Consider the following 14,513-nt stretch of genomic DNA (forward strand, 5'->3'; position numbering starts at 1 on the left):
TAAGACACATTTTCGAAAGATACGTCCAACTTTTTTTTACTTTCGAAAATCATCTAATTATACGTCCTGCCGATCTGATCGTCCAAGCCACTAAATCATCCATCTTTATATCACATGTCCGTCCAACTTTCCGTCCAAGTCCAAAACACATAGAACAAGCCCTGTTGGACGTGGGAGGGGTCTGCAAAGTGATGGACTGCACACCCAGACAGGCCACCTAAATAGTGGGGTACCTTACAGAGCACTGCTGTGAACTTCACAAAAAGGGTGCCATGGCTTCTCCTCACTACAGCTCCCTTATAGGTGACGGTGAGCCCCCCAAACCACCTCCAGAATCCCCTAGACCCACTTACCTACCACCCCAATAGCCCTTATGGCTGCAGGAGCCACTTATATGCCAATAAAAAAGGGATTTTGGGGTGTATAGGGGAGTGCACATGTTTAAGTATCAATGCAGTGATTACAGGGGCTTATGGGCATGGGTCCCTAACCCACCCCCAAGATGACTTAAGCTGCCTCAATGCTGGATGACTAGGCTTTCCTATGCCAGGGAGCCAGGTGATGATGGTCTGGAGGCTGAAATTTAAAGTTGTGAATAAAATTTTTATCGGGGTGGGGGAGGGTTGGTGATCACTTGGGTAGTGTGTGGGGGTCTGTGTTATGTGTTTGAAGTGCTTATCTGGTGACTTTAGGTGGATTTTTGTGACTTAGACCATGTTTTACATGGTCTAAGTCACAGCATCCAAGTTCCGTCTAAGCTCTGTTGTAAAACTTTCGGTTTTACATGCTGTACAATTAAGTCTAAGTCGGTCCACGTCCCGCCCAACTCCCGCTTTCGGCACACCTCTCGAAACGCCCCGTTTAGCTTTGGATGTTGAGCGGCACTATGAAGGCCTAGGTCGTTTTTAAATACGTCCAAAACCCGGTTTTATTATCGGCGCTTGGATGTTTTTGAGAAATGTTCATCCAAGTGCTGACTTAGGCTGGTTTTTGGACGTTTTTCTCTTTTGATTATGAGCCCCTTAGCTTTCTCCTAACGTTCTCAGTTGGCACTGTATGGAAACATTACTTATTTGGAACTGCCATAAAATATGTATGCAGTCAACAAGCAAACCACATATTTTTTAAATTGTATGTTGCTCATGGGGATTTCTGAGGGGTGACAGTGCTGAATTCACATTTTCCTTCCTCATTCATTTTCCATGCTCTTTGGTCAAACAGAGGAAGTGCAATGTGGCAGTAGAATGCAGAGTAAAAGATTGTGTTGGGGAGAAGGGCAGAGACTGTTGATGAAATGAGACTGGTGGGAGGAGGGGTGACAGACATAAAAGAAAAGGGCCATGAAAAATCCTGCTGATTTCAACATGAACTCCCAGGTCATAAGGGATGGGGGAGTCTTGTCTTCTGGTTTTCAAGTTCTCTTTCAAAGTATTGTGGCAATTTGTCACTATAAGAAACCGTGAAATAGCCCGAACAAAAACTCCCACTAATGACTGAGTACTTCTTTATGACCCGGAGTCTAGTGACTGCACTATTTAACAAGAAAGCAAAAGACATTTTAATTTAAGATACCAACAAAAGACAAAAGCAAGAGAACATTCTTCAGTAAAATTCTTTTTCTGTTACTTTAAAGTCATATCTCACGCTTCAGCATCTCCCAACAGGACATTAACTATGTACAAGTGAATATCAAGTCCAGAAAGAAGTATTGCTATTTTAATCCAATAAAAAATATATCACCTAAAATTGGTTTGTTGACATTTATTTATAACTAAAACATCTTAAACTAGGAGGAAAGACTACATTTTAATTAAATTTTAAGAACATAAATTTATAAAGGTTATAAACAAAGTACACATGTATTGAGTGAGGCAAAAAAAAGTAACCCCTAGAGTTGTTTGCAGTTTTTTGAGCAACCTCTTGAAATTTCAAAGAAAAAGTTTTACAACTTTATTTGTTGTTACTGTCTACTTTTATGTGCTGAGCGCAATGAGATTAAACAAGGCAAAATTGCAGACTTTTTATCTTGACCATCCAGAAATTTTCTCATGTTTGCACTGTAAAACTCAACAACAAATAAACAGATAGAGGAACCAGTTCAAAAAAATACTTTCCACTTTCAACGGTGCTCAGAATCCAAGATGGAATGTAAGAACTCAGAGTGGGGGATTAACCCCTACCAGAACTCTTGTGGTATCTATCATTGCACCATGACTGCTGTGAAAAGTTGTTTTGAAACATTGAATAAAATAAGTGATACTTTGTAACTTGCACACTTTCAAATTGCTTATAATGTATGAATGTTTCAAAGGTTAAGTAACTTAGCTGAAGATTGCTGCTAGCGTTAGTTTGGCTGGGTCCTGACGCGTTTCGCCTTACTGGCTTCCTCAGAGAACCCGCATACAATCTTGCATATTGTTATTTATCCTGGTTTGAAATCAGTCAAATTTTCTTTTCCTGGTGACAGGAAAAGAAAATTTGACTGATTTCAAACCAGGATAAATAACAATATGCAAGATTGTATGCGGGTTCTCTGAGGAAGCCAGTAAGGCGAAACGCGTCAGGACCCAGCCAAACTAACGCTAGCAGCAATCTTCAGCTAAGTTACTTAACCTTTGAACCATTCATACATTTTAAGCAATTTGAAAGTGTGCAAGTTACAAAGTATCACTTATTTTATTCAATGTTTCAAAACAACTTTTCACAGCAGTCATGGTGCAATGATAGATACCACAAGAGTTCTGGTAGGGGTTAATCCCCCACTCTGAGTTCTTACATTCCATCTTGGATTCTGAGCACCGTTGAAAGTGGAAAGTATTTTTTTGAACTGGTTCCTCTATCTGTTTATTTGTGATTCCGTTTTTTGGAACTAGGCTTTTTTGACCTAACCCAGTCGTTTATATTGGGATTCTGCACTGTAAAACTACCATTTTTAAATGGGGTACCAGCTTACTCTTAATGATGTCACAGTGATATACCCTCCTTTTTACTAAGCCACAATAGAGGTTTTTCCTACAGCTTTCTCTGATGTTCATAGAATTCCTATAAGTAGAAACCTCTACCATGGCTTAATAAAAGGGGAGTAATGTTGGAAGTCTATCACAAGTTCCACCCAAAGCTGTAAACAATCATCAAACTCAAAGAAGTGTTGGAGATGATCTGGGACAGCCTTCCACATGGACTGATCGACAAGGCTGTTAAGAATTTTCCAAAGTGACTAAAGGCCTGTGTTAAATCTGAGAGCGGACACTTTGGGCCAAATTCATTAAATGGTGTCCAGATTGTAGGCGGTGGTAGGCGGCCTACTGCTGTCTAACCAGCCAATCAGGACGCATGTTTTCTAAGAAAAAAACAACTTGAGGCAGGCCACTTACACTGTAGGCATCTGTTGCGAGTGCAGAGAGGTTCCTAGGGATGCTTAAGCTTGCCCAAGGCTGGACGTGAGCGTGGTTTCACTCAAGAAATGGCCTTAGGTGAGCTTAAGTAGCCCTAGGCGTCTCCCTAGGGCCATGATAGGCACCTGAAATGTAGGCCATTGAAATGCTGGCCTACATTTTAAATAGACGCGGCTGCTAATCTGATCACAGCAATGAAATCTCCCTGCTGCAATTAGCTGAGCGGTTATGGCATGGAATCCCTGAACCCCATCACAAGCTGGCCAGTGGGAAGGATGCCCGCTCTCTCCCATCATATACATCCCCCACCCTGTCCATAGCAGGAGGGATGCCTACTCCTTCCTGCCACAAATCTAGAAACAATCCCTGGCAGAAGGGATGCCCAATCCCTCCTGCCGGCACCCCCTGAATGCATGACCCTCTACCCCCCCTTGTACCTTTATAAGCAAGGCCGGCCAGAGGGATGCCTACTCCTTCTGGCCGGCAGGCAAGCCTCTTCACAATGGTGGGCCTTCTCCTTCCCAGTACATCCTGGGATGCACCAAGGAGGGGCCTAAGGCCCTGATTGGCCCTGGTGCCTAAGGTCTCTCCCATAGGAGGGACTTTAGGCACCTGGCCCAACTGGAGACTTAGACATCCTTCCTAGTGCATTCTGGGATGCATTGGGAGTGGCCTAAGACTCCGATTGACCAGATCTCTAAAGACACTCCCATCATTTTGATTATTGCAGATTTCCAGGTCTCACTGTATCTGTTTATATAGAACCAAGGTTTCAGCCATCATTCTGTGGCTTTATTCAGGGTATGCTGTCACTAAGGTTACCATATGGCTCCAGAAAAAGGAAGACAGAGCGAGACATCCAAATTTTACTTCCATTGAAAGCAGGAAAGTCCATTGATCACAAATCTGAATTTTGGCAGGGTTTCAAATTGGTGACCAATAGACAGGAGAAGTCATGACAGATTACAGTGAAATTATTCAGGCACCTAAATGGAGGTGCCCAGTTATAGAATTAACTATATGCTGAAATCCTCTGTGAGAAGCACTGCAAGTGTTCAATACTGATGCCATTCTTTGTATTCCTATGTTATTTAAATCCATTGCAGTTTGCCAGAAAAGCTCTATAGGATGTAGCAACTCTATATAGTCATATGTTATTAAAGGTAAATTTTAATCTGGGAACACAGAGCTATATTTGAAAACGTGATTCATGAAGTCAGAATGGTTGGTATTGACTAATCACATTCACATTTCAAGCAATTTTGATTATCCAGATTTTATGTAATTACTAGCTGATGCCCCGGCATTGCACGGGTATTTAATTATAGCAATAACACTGTAAATGGATGCAAATAAAGATACTTTATAGTGGTGAATGAAATTATTGTTTTACAGCTTAATAAAAAGTACAATATTCAAATTATAATTTGAAATATTTGACAAAATGAATACAATACAACTAACGCAAAACGTGATTATAAACAACATTTTTAGTTTCACCTCCAGGAGCAAGAACATATAAATTGTTGGGTGAACCCACCCTTGAGCAAGCAACATAGAGTTGTGGGCCGAGAGACCCCTAGAACATATCACCCCAGGTAGTGAGGGATCTGCATACCAAGTTTCGTTCAAATCGGTCAAGCCGTTTTTGATTTACTGTGAGAATGGCTGCTGTTTACATTTTTTCCATTGACATGAATGGGTGAAATCTGATTTTCTGTTTGTAGCTCCGCCCACGTGTGCAGGTGGGCCGCGAGACCCCCAGAACATATCACCCCAGGTAGTGAGGGATCTGCATCCCAAATTTCGTTCAAATCGGTCAAGCCGGTTTTGATTTACTGTGAGAATGGCAGCTGTTTACATTTTCTTGAACATATAAATTCTTGGGTGAAGAGACCCCCAGAACATATCACCCCAGGTAGTGAGGGATCTGCATACCAAGTTTCGTTCAAATCGGTCAAGCCGTTTTTGATTTACTGTGAGAATGGCAGCTGTTTACATATTTTCCATTGACATGAATGGGTGAAATCTGATTTTCTGTTTGTAGCTCCGCCCACGTGTGCAGGTGGGCTGCGAGACCCCCAGAACATATCACCCCAGGTAGTGAGGGATCTGCATACCAAGGTTCGTTCAAATCGGTCAAGCCGTTTTTGAATTACTGTGAGAATGGCAGCTTTTTACATTTTTTCCATTGACATGAATGGGTGAAATCTGATGTTCTGTTTGTAGCTCCGCCCGTGTGCAGGTGGGCCGCTAGACCCCCAGAACATATCACCCCAGGTAGTGAGGGATCTGCATACCAAGTTTCGTTCAAATCGGTCAAGCCGTTTTTGAATTACTGTGAGAATGGCAGCTTTTTACTTTTTTTCCATTGACATGAATGGGTGAAATCTGATGTTCTGTTTGTAGCTCTACCCACGTGTACAGGTGGGCTGCGAGACCCCCAGAACATATCACCCCAGGTAGTTGGAATTACTGTAAGAATGGCAGCTGTTTACATTTTTTCCATTGACATGAATGGGTGAAATCTGATTTTCTGTTTGTAGCTCCGCCCACGTGTGCAGGTGGGCCGCGAGACCCCCAGAACATATCACCCCAGGTAGTGAGGGATCTGCATATCAAGTTTCGTTCAAATCGGTCAAGCAGTTTTTTAAATACTGTGAGAATGGCAGCTTTTTACATTTTTTCCATTGACATGAATGGGTGAAATCAGATGTTCTGTTTGTAGCTCCACCTACGTGTGCAGGTGGGCCGCGAGACCCCCAGAACATATCACGCCAGGTAGTTGGAATTACTGTGAGAATGGCAGCTTTTTACATTTTTTCCATTGACATGAATGGGTGAAATCTGAATTTCTGTTTGTAGCTCCGCCCACATGTGCAGGTGGGCCGCGAGACCCCCAGAATTTATCACACCAGGTAGTGAGGGATCTGCATACCAAGTATCGTTCAAATCGGTCAAGCCGTTTTTGAATTACTGTGAGAATGGCAGCTTTTTACATTTTTTCCATTGACATGAATGGGTGAAATCTGATTTTATGTTTGTAGCTCCGCCCACGTGTGCAGGTGGGCCGCGAGACCCCCAGAACATATCATCCCAGGTAGTGAGGGATCTGCATACCAAGTTTCGTTCAAATCGGTCAAGCCGTTTTTGCGTGATCGCGGCACATACACACATACATACCTCCGATTTTATATATATAGATTTAAAAAAAGTATTTATTTACCTTTTCATTCAGCAGGATAGTAGAATTCTTGTCTCATCTAGTTGCAGAGTAGTAAAAGAAAACTTAATATATTACTGAATTTTCAATAGCTGACTATAACCTATAGCTATTTTCCAACCTGGGAAGGAATAAAAAGAAACACAAATGTATTCTCTTCTATGCAGCAATAACAGTGGAGAATGAAGGATTAAGGAAAGTCTAGAAGGGACAAAGATGAAGCCCTTTGCTCCAGCAGAGACTACTACTGACAGCCAAAAGACCTGTTAGCATAGAGATACACAAGTTCCTGCGATTTTAGAAAAGATCAAGGTGGCTTTAAAAAAATGCATTGTTTAGCGTAGTCTATTATTCTCATGTAGATAATTTTGACACTGAAGGAAATTTTTTAATTTGTAATTGTTTGTATGCTTCTCAGTTAATTTGCTACATCTTCAATGATTATGACTGACTGCTTAGAGGGGTTTTTTTTCTAGATATTACAGGAAGACTTTTATTTTTGCAGTTGAAGCCCACAATAAATACTGGGGGAAGGTTGTTGTTACATTATTGCTTAGCTTTGTTTTATTTTCCATTAAAATTTAAGAACCACTGTTGTAAGGAAAGCTGTTGAACTTTAGTTGCACTTTAGGGACTCATGATCAGGAGCCATCCATAATCCAGTGTGTCACAATGTTTTCTGCCTTCCTCTCTGCAAAACCACAATTGTTTGAGATAGTCCAGAAGTTATTGTTTCACATAGAAACATAGAAATATGATGGCAGATACGAAAGGCCCATCCAGTCTTCCCATCCTCAACACCCACTGTCTCTTCCGCCCCCTGAGAGATCTCACATGCCTAACACAGACACCTAATGACACTTAAGTTAACAACGCCTATTCTCCACCTCTAATCATGCTTCTTTTCAGGTAGGTGTTGTTAGACATTGCACGGTGCAAAACTTAATTGTTTTTAAAGTTTTTTTAAAATTGGTTTTTAATGGCATGGTTAATTACCATAACAATTAAACCAATTAAAAACAATTAAGTTTCACATGGAATTCAATTAGGTGTTACTAGGCATCCTCAATTAGGGACCTAGCAGCGCAAAACCTAGATGCTGTTTATAGAATTCCCTCCAAATGTTTCTATCATGCTTAATATTTAAAGTTGAATCCCCTAAAGTTCCTTTAAGAATTTTAAATCCCAACTAAAAGCCTATTACTCATTCCTTCCCTTTCCTGATTCTAATTCCCTTTGATGACACTTCTTGCTCAATTATTATCAACTCACACCATGGGATGAAGTCACAGTTTCAGCCTGTTGCCTTTTTCTCCCTATCTTTTAGTACCACCTCCTTTGTTTACCTATTTTTAGAAATTGCACTTATTTCCTATTTTTTCTCCCTTTTGTTTATGTTGTTATATTTTAATATATTGTGAACTGCTTAGATTTTCATTATATTAGTGGTATATCAAATAAAGGGCTCTTTTTACAAAGCCACAGTAGAGGTTTCTACCGGGCCAGCGATGTAAATGCTCCCACACTCCTAGGAATTCAGAGCATTTAACTCAACAGCCCACAGTAGAAACCTCTACCACAGCTTTGTAAAAGTCAATGAAAGAGAACCTGAACCGTTAAGTAGTACAAAAGAAAGAGTGAAAAGATGGAGAGAGATAGCTCTGAATCTGTGTTGCTGTCCACAAGAAGTGAGGAAGGAAAGAGTTTTGTCTTTCTTCTCCCCTAGCAGAAGGGCAACTGTTCCTGTAATCATGAACAACTGGTATCTGAAGCTACTAAGAAGTTAATCGGACAGTAGAGAATTACACGGGGATGGATACCAGTGGGACGAGGACAGGGACAATTTTTTCCCCCCATGTCATTCTCTAAAAACTTTAGACTAGTATCAATATATAAAAACTTAACACATTTTAGACAATTGGCAACCAAATTCAATGATTAAAATAAATTGCAGAAGATGCTTTTGGATTTTAATGAACTACTGTTAAATGGCATCATTTGTGTCTTGTCTGCCCTCTGTAACATCCTTCCATCATGTGCCCAGCTGCTCAATCCTCTTACAGTTATTGTAACAGATTCATCCATTGTTGCTGGCATCAAGGAACATTTCTAACATTATTTAATAGACACTTATTTTCCTTTTCATTCACTACACTGTGTTGGTTCTCTTCTACACCTATGTCTGAAAGACAATCCAATTACCTTCTCAGATAATGTAAAAACATAGGCAACTGAATCTTTAGAAAGGTTGTACCAAAACATAAGAACATAAGAAATGCCTCTGCTGGGTCAGACCCGAGGTCCATCGTGCCCAGCAGTCCACACACACGGTGGCCCAGCAGGTCCAGGACCTGTGCAGTAATCTTCTATCTATACCCCTCTTTCCTCTTTTCCAGTAGGAATTTGTCTAATCCTTTCTTGAACCCCAGTACCGTACTCTGCCCAATCACGTCCTCTGGAAGATAGAAATGGAAGGCTGTATTTGTGATTTATAAACATTTGTTCAGAATATTGTCCCTTTTTATACCTTAATAAAAATATTTATTTAAATATAAAATCGTAAGTGTTCAAGGCTTGTGCAAATGAGGACAGAGTCTGCGGGGATGGGGTGGGGATAGAGTAGATCTCACGGGGTTGAGGTAAGGATGAAGATGGGGACAGTGCCCACAGAGACAGGGTGGGTATGGGGGCAGAGCTTGTGGGGGGACGGAGACAAACTTTGTCCCTGTGTCATTCTTATAGGGTAGTTCTTTAAAAGCACCTAGAGGTATACACCACTTGTATGTGTTATTAGCATTAATAATGTACAGTCATGTACATATAAAGTAACCTGATAGAATTACACCTAGTACATATGTATATATATATGTATATATATGTACTAGGTGTACATATATACATATGTACATATATACATATATATTACTTGGTGTAATTCTATCAGGTTGTACTAAGGTGCAATGGAATTTAACTGCAAGGGGGCATGCACATGTCAAAGAATGGGTGGGCCAATCACATCATCAAACAACTTGTACAACTTATACAATACTATCAGTGGCATGCATCAATTGGTATACCTAGATGTGCCCACTTGCACCAGTCATTGACCTGGTGTTCATAAGCATGTCTACTTTTAGCATGCCAAAGTGGGTCTGCGTTAGTATTCTATAATGACTAATAATAATGACACCTAAGCACCTCTATAGACTTGACACTATGTGCACTCCATTGCAGTGCTTACTTCTTGGTATCAAATTACAGAATTGCCCCCTAAATGATCATAACCCAATGAGTTTTGCCTTTCAAGCCAAGGGAGAATAAACTCATTGGACAAACTTCAGAGATTAAAATGTTACAGGGAATGTCTGTAGGAGCACCTGAAATCCAATATCTGTTCTTGGAGGAGATCTTGGAGACAAAAGAGGCCAAAAGGACACCAGAGAGCTGCATGTTTAACTGTCATATCTGGGCTAGGACTCTGATTCTGAAATAAATATTTTTCTATTATTTGAACTTCTTTCTTTTGCTGTTTCCATTAGTAAACCTTTATTGGTTTAGAATTAATAAACCTTTATTGGTATGGGAAGACATTTATTTCATTCATGCTTGGCTTGTAAGTTAAAATATATACATAATTTGTATTCAGCAGCTTTCACAAACTTTTTTGATATAAATGGCTGAGTTTTTTGGTCTGATAATTTTTTCTCCTTTGGGGAGTTTTTTCTTCTCAGGTCTTTTTCCAGTTAAAGGCCAATGAGAAAAGTTGTAACTCAAGAAGTGGAGAGGTTTTTCCTTTGTTAGAGTTGAGATCCTTTTGGACTTTGAGACCCTACTTGTTAAATTTTTTTATAAGGTCGGTATAACTGCTTTAGACAAATTAAAGGTGGACACAATTTACTATTGGTTTACTATTCTAAAGAACCACTAGGGCTATGTTGACTTTTTGAAAGCCCTGAGTGAAAAGAAAGAGGTTGCATATTTAAAGGAGACATAAAAATATTGAGAGAAGTTAGTGTTGGCTTACAGTGTGTTAGTGTTAAAATAATTTGTCTTAACATAGTAATGTAGTAAATGTCATCCAGTCTGCCCAACAAGGCAGCCATATTTGAATCTGGCACTCTGCACAGGTTCCATTTCTTCATGATTTAACATTGGTATGCTTAATTTCTGTCTCTCCATGCCAATTTTAGAGCATATATGCAGTGCAGTTTATCTCACAGTGAGATAAAGACCAGAAAATAAACTGTAGGCTCTTGTCTTCAATAAGAGATCAATAATCACAGAATAGCTTTGCTTTTGCAGTATTTGGGAAAAATCAATTTTATATAGGCATTTTCTGAAATTAAAACCATTTGCAGTTAGTCTTTCAGTGAGGCAATACAGATAAAAAATTATGCATTTTCTGCTACCAATTTGCCATTTAATAACAATATTATTTTTACCATGTGACAACAGATCTTTAATATTATTCTTGTTTTCCAAAGAGCTTATCATGTGTTTAGAGAGCCTGTCTTTCAAACCAGTTGATGACAGAGAATGACTGTAAACATGATTTGTTCTTGAAAATCATTATACAGAAAATGAAGAATAATGAATGCACTTAATGATAGAACTATGCATTCATTTTGTTGTTACTTTAATATTTATTCGGCACCTCGCTCAGGGTGACTTACAAAAAGGGAAGATAGAATGCAGCAAAGATAGGGTACACTGAGCAGTTCTAAGTTTGCAAAGACAATCTGCAGCAAAAACTATCTGATTATAAGTCATTCATATTTGAGACAGATACAGAGGAATGTCCGATACCCTGAAGCAAAAATCATATTGACAAACATTGGATATCTTAATAGCAGGGTCCTTTGACTAAGGGCTTCTTTTACAAAGCTGCACTAGTGGCTTCCGCACAGCAACGGCCCCAAAGCCCTTTAAATCTCTAAGGGCTCCTTTTATGAAGGTGTGCTAAGCGTTTTAGCACACGCACCGGATTAGCGCACGCTATAGCATGCGCTAGCCAAAATCTACCACCTGCTCAAAAGGAGGCGGTAGCAGCTAGCGCCCACGGCAATTTAGTGCGTGCTATTCCACGCTTTAAGAACCTAGTGCGCCTTTGTAAAAAGAGCCCTATGGGCTTCGGGGCCATTAGCGCAGCGCAGCCGCTAGTGTGCCTTTGTAAAAGAGGCCATAAGGCACGCTAACCGAGCCAAGTTTCCAAGTTTATTCTATATTTAATATATCTTCAGCAAGTATGTGATCGGTTTACAGAGTAAAATTACAATGTTAATTACAATATTAAAATATAGTTCTAAAAAGAAAAGTCATTTACTAAATAATTAATAATAATTAATAGTCATTTACTAAATAATTGGCAGATTAGACTTATGGCCTCTTTTACAAAGCCATGCTAGCGGCTGCCGCACGGCAACAGCTCTGAAGCCCTTTAAATCTCTATGGGCTTCGGGGTCGTTAGCGCAGCGCAGCAGCTAGTGTGGCTTTGTAAAAGAGGCCGCTAGACTGGTTTGATACATAAGGTAGGGGGATGAGGTAGGGAGAATAAAATACATCGAAGTAAAAAAAAAATTAAAAGGATGGTGAAAAGGGGAGGAAAGGAAACAGAAAGAGGGGGTTGCTTCTTAAAAGCGGTTCACTTTCATCCTTGATCTGAGGAGGGGTGGGAGAAGTGTTCTTGTCTCATGGAATAAGAAAATTTTGAGTTTGCTCTTAAATTTAGCGCATGATAAATGCTAAGGTGCCCATAGAATATAATAAGCACCCTAGCATTTAGCATGTGCTAAATCGATTAGCGCATACTAAATCAGTTAGCGCGTCTAACAAACCCCAGTGTTTGTTAGACATGTATGCTGATAGATGCGTTGTAATGTAGCTACCATTTAATGCATCAAAAATTTTATAAATATGATTTATGAGATATTAAATGTAAAAAACAACCACTAAACACCTGAACAGGTAGCATATATACCTGATATTCTAGTTACAACTACTTATACATATTGTCTGAACCTATTAACGATGTTTATCAATATGATTTTTGCTTCAGGGTACTGGATTCACTAATTGTTGATTCTGTTGAGTTATCAACAAAAGGAATTGACCCCAAAATATCCACAAAGAAGAAAATCCAGAAAAAAACAAAAAAAGTCTGTGGAGTGACGTTGTTCCCAAATGGACTTTATTTGAAAGTATCAAAGTTCCAAAGGTACACTAAAATCATCCACATAAAATAATTCCATCCACATAAAAGTAAATCATCCACATAAGAGCCTTAAAGGACCTAGTCCGCTAGGGATACAGGACCCAACACGGTCTGCGTTTCAACAAAAAGTCTTCTTCAGGGATCCCTGGGGGTCCTATAAAGGTGAGTACAATTTTTTCCCACTTACTCACCTTTATAGGACCCCCAGGGACCCCTGAAGAAGACTTTTTGTTGAAATGCGGACCGTGTTGGGTCCTGTATCCCTAGCGGATTAGGTCCTTTAAGGCTCTTATGTGGATGATTTACTTTTATGTGGATGGAATTATTTTATGTGGATGATTTTAGTGTACCTTTGGAACTTTTAATACTTTCAAATAAAGTCCATTTGGGAACATCATCACTCCACAGACTTTTTTTGGTTTTCTCTGTTGAGTTATCAGCTGATTCAACCTTCCGCCATTTGAGATCTATAAGTAGACACCTGCATTTACATCTAGTACTCAAATGGCAAGGCGGCATCATGTGTTTGATGTGTAGTGGATTTTTTAAGTTCATGCACTGTAAGGTACTATTGGGTGAGGAGGGGTGGGTGTGGAGAGGGACGGTGTGGGTTCAAACACATATAGATAAAATGGGGGTTCATTGAAATTGGAATTAGTCTTTTATTATGTATATTATATTATAAAATTGATGCATTATTGATGTGCTTTGATGTTGTATTTGTTGTATTTGATGATGTTTGCATCAATAAAACTGTTTGAATCTAAGTTCATGCACTGTGTTGTCCATCACCTACGAGAGTTCACATTATGATCGCCTATGCATCAATGATGTTGATGTTTTTGCTGATGACGTCACACGGCTCAACGCATAAGTATGTTGGGACGATCATGACTATTTTTTAACCTTTTAGTGACCGTGGAGCCCATAAGTATAGGCAGTCTGCCTTGGGTTGTTATTAATTTTTATTTATAAAATGTGCGCCTCTATTGGCTGGTTAGACAGCAGTATGTTGCCTACCACCACCTACAATTGGGACGCCCTTTATAGAATATAACCCAAAATGTGTGAATGAACTAAAGCAGTTAACTATTCCTGCAGTGACATGAAAATGCATGTAATTCAACTATAACTGCTTGTTGTGTTAGGGGGAGAGAACTGATTAGGTTATGGGTAAAAATTGGCATGGACTGAACACACATACTGCACACTGTCACTGGTATGATTAGCATGAATACACTTATCACTTCTTTATGAGTAGGTATTTAGTGAATCCATGTTCATCGCAAAAACTCTTAACATGTGGTAAAGAATATTTTAGTGTGGTAACTGCAGAAGACATGTTGGATACCCCCAACAATTACCATGCAGACTTTACACTTACCATATGCTAATATTTGCTGTCAAAACATAGTAAATATAAAAGCTTAAAGCACTTTAGTAAAAGGGCTCTCTAGTCCCTTCTACCTCGGCATAATCAATCTATCCAAGGAAAGCCAAGTACTTAAAATTTACCTGGAGATGAAATATTGTAGATTGCAGGTGATTATTTAGAAGACATTCATCAAAGACATCAACACAAATTGATTTGACATGGATTTATTATTATCTTTAGATGATACAATGTGTAATATGTATAAACAACTGCATAATTATTGCTTGTGCCACTCTGTTGCAGCAAGAA

This window comes from Geotrypetes seraphini, chromosome 4 (genome assembly GCF_902459505.1).
Source record: "Geotrypetes seraphini chromosome 4, aGeoSer1.1, whole genome shotgun sequence".
NCBI classification, from domain to species: Eukaryota; Metazoa; Chordata; class Amphibia; order Gymnophiona; family Dermophiidae; genus Geotrypetes; species Geotrypetes seraphini.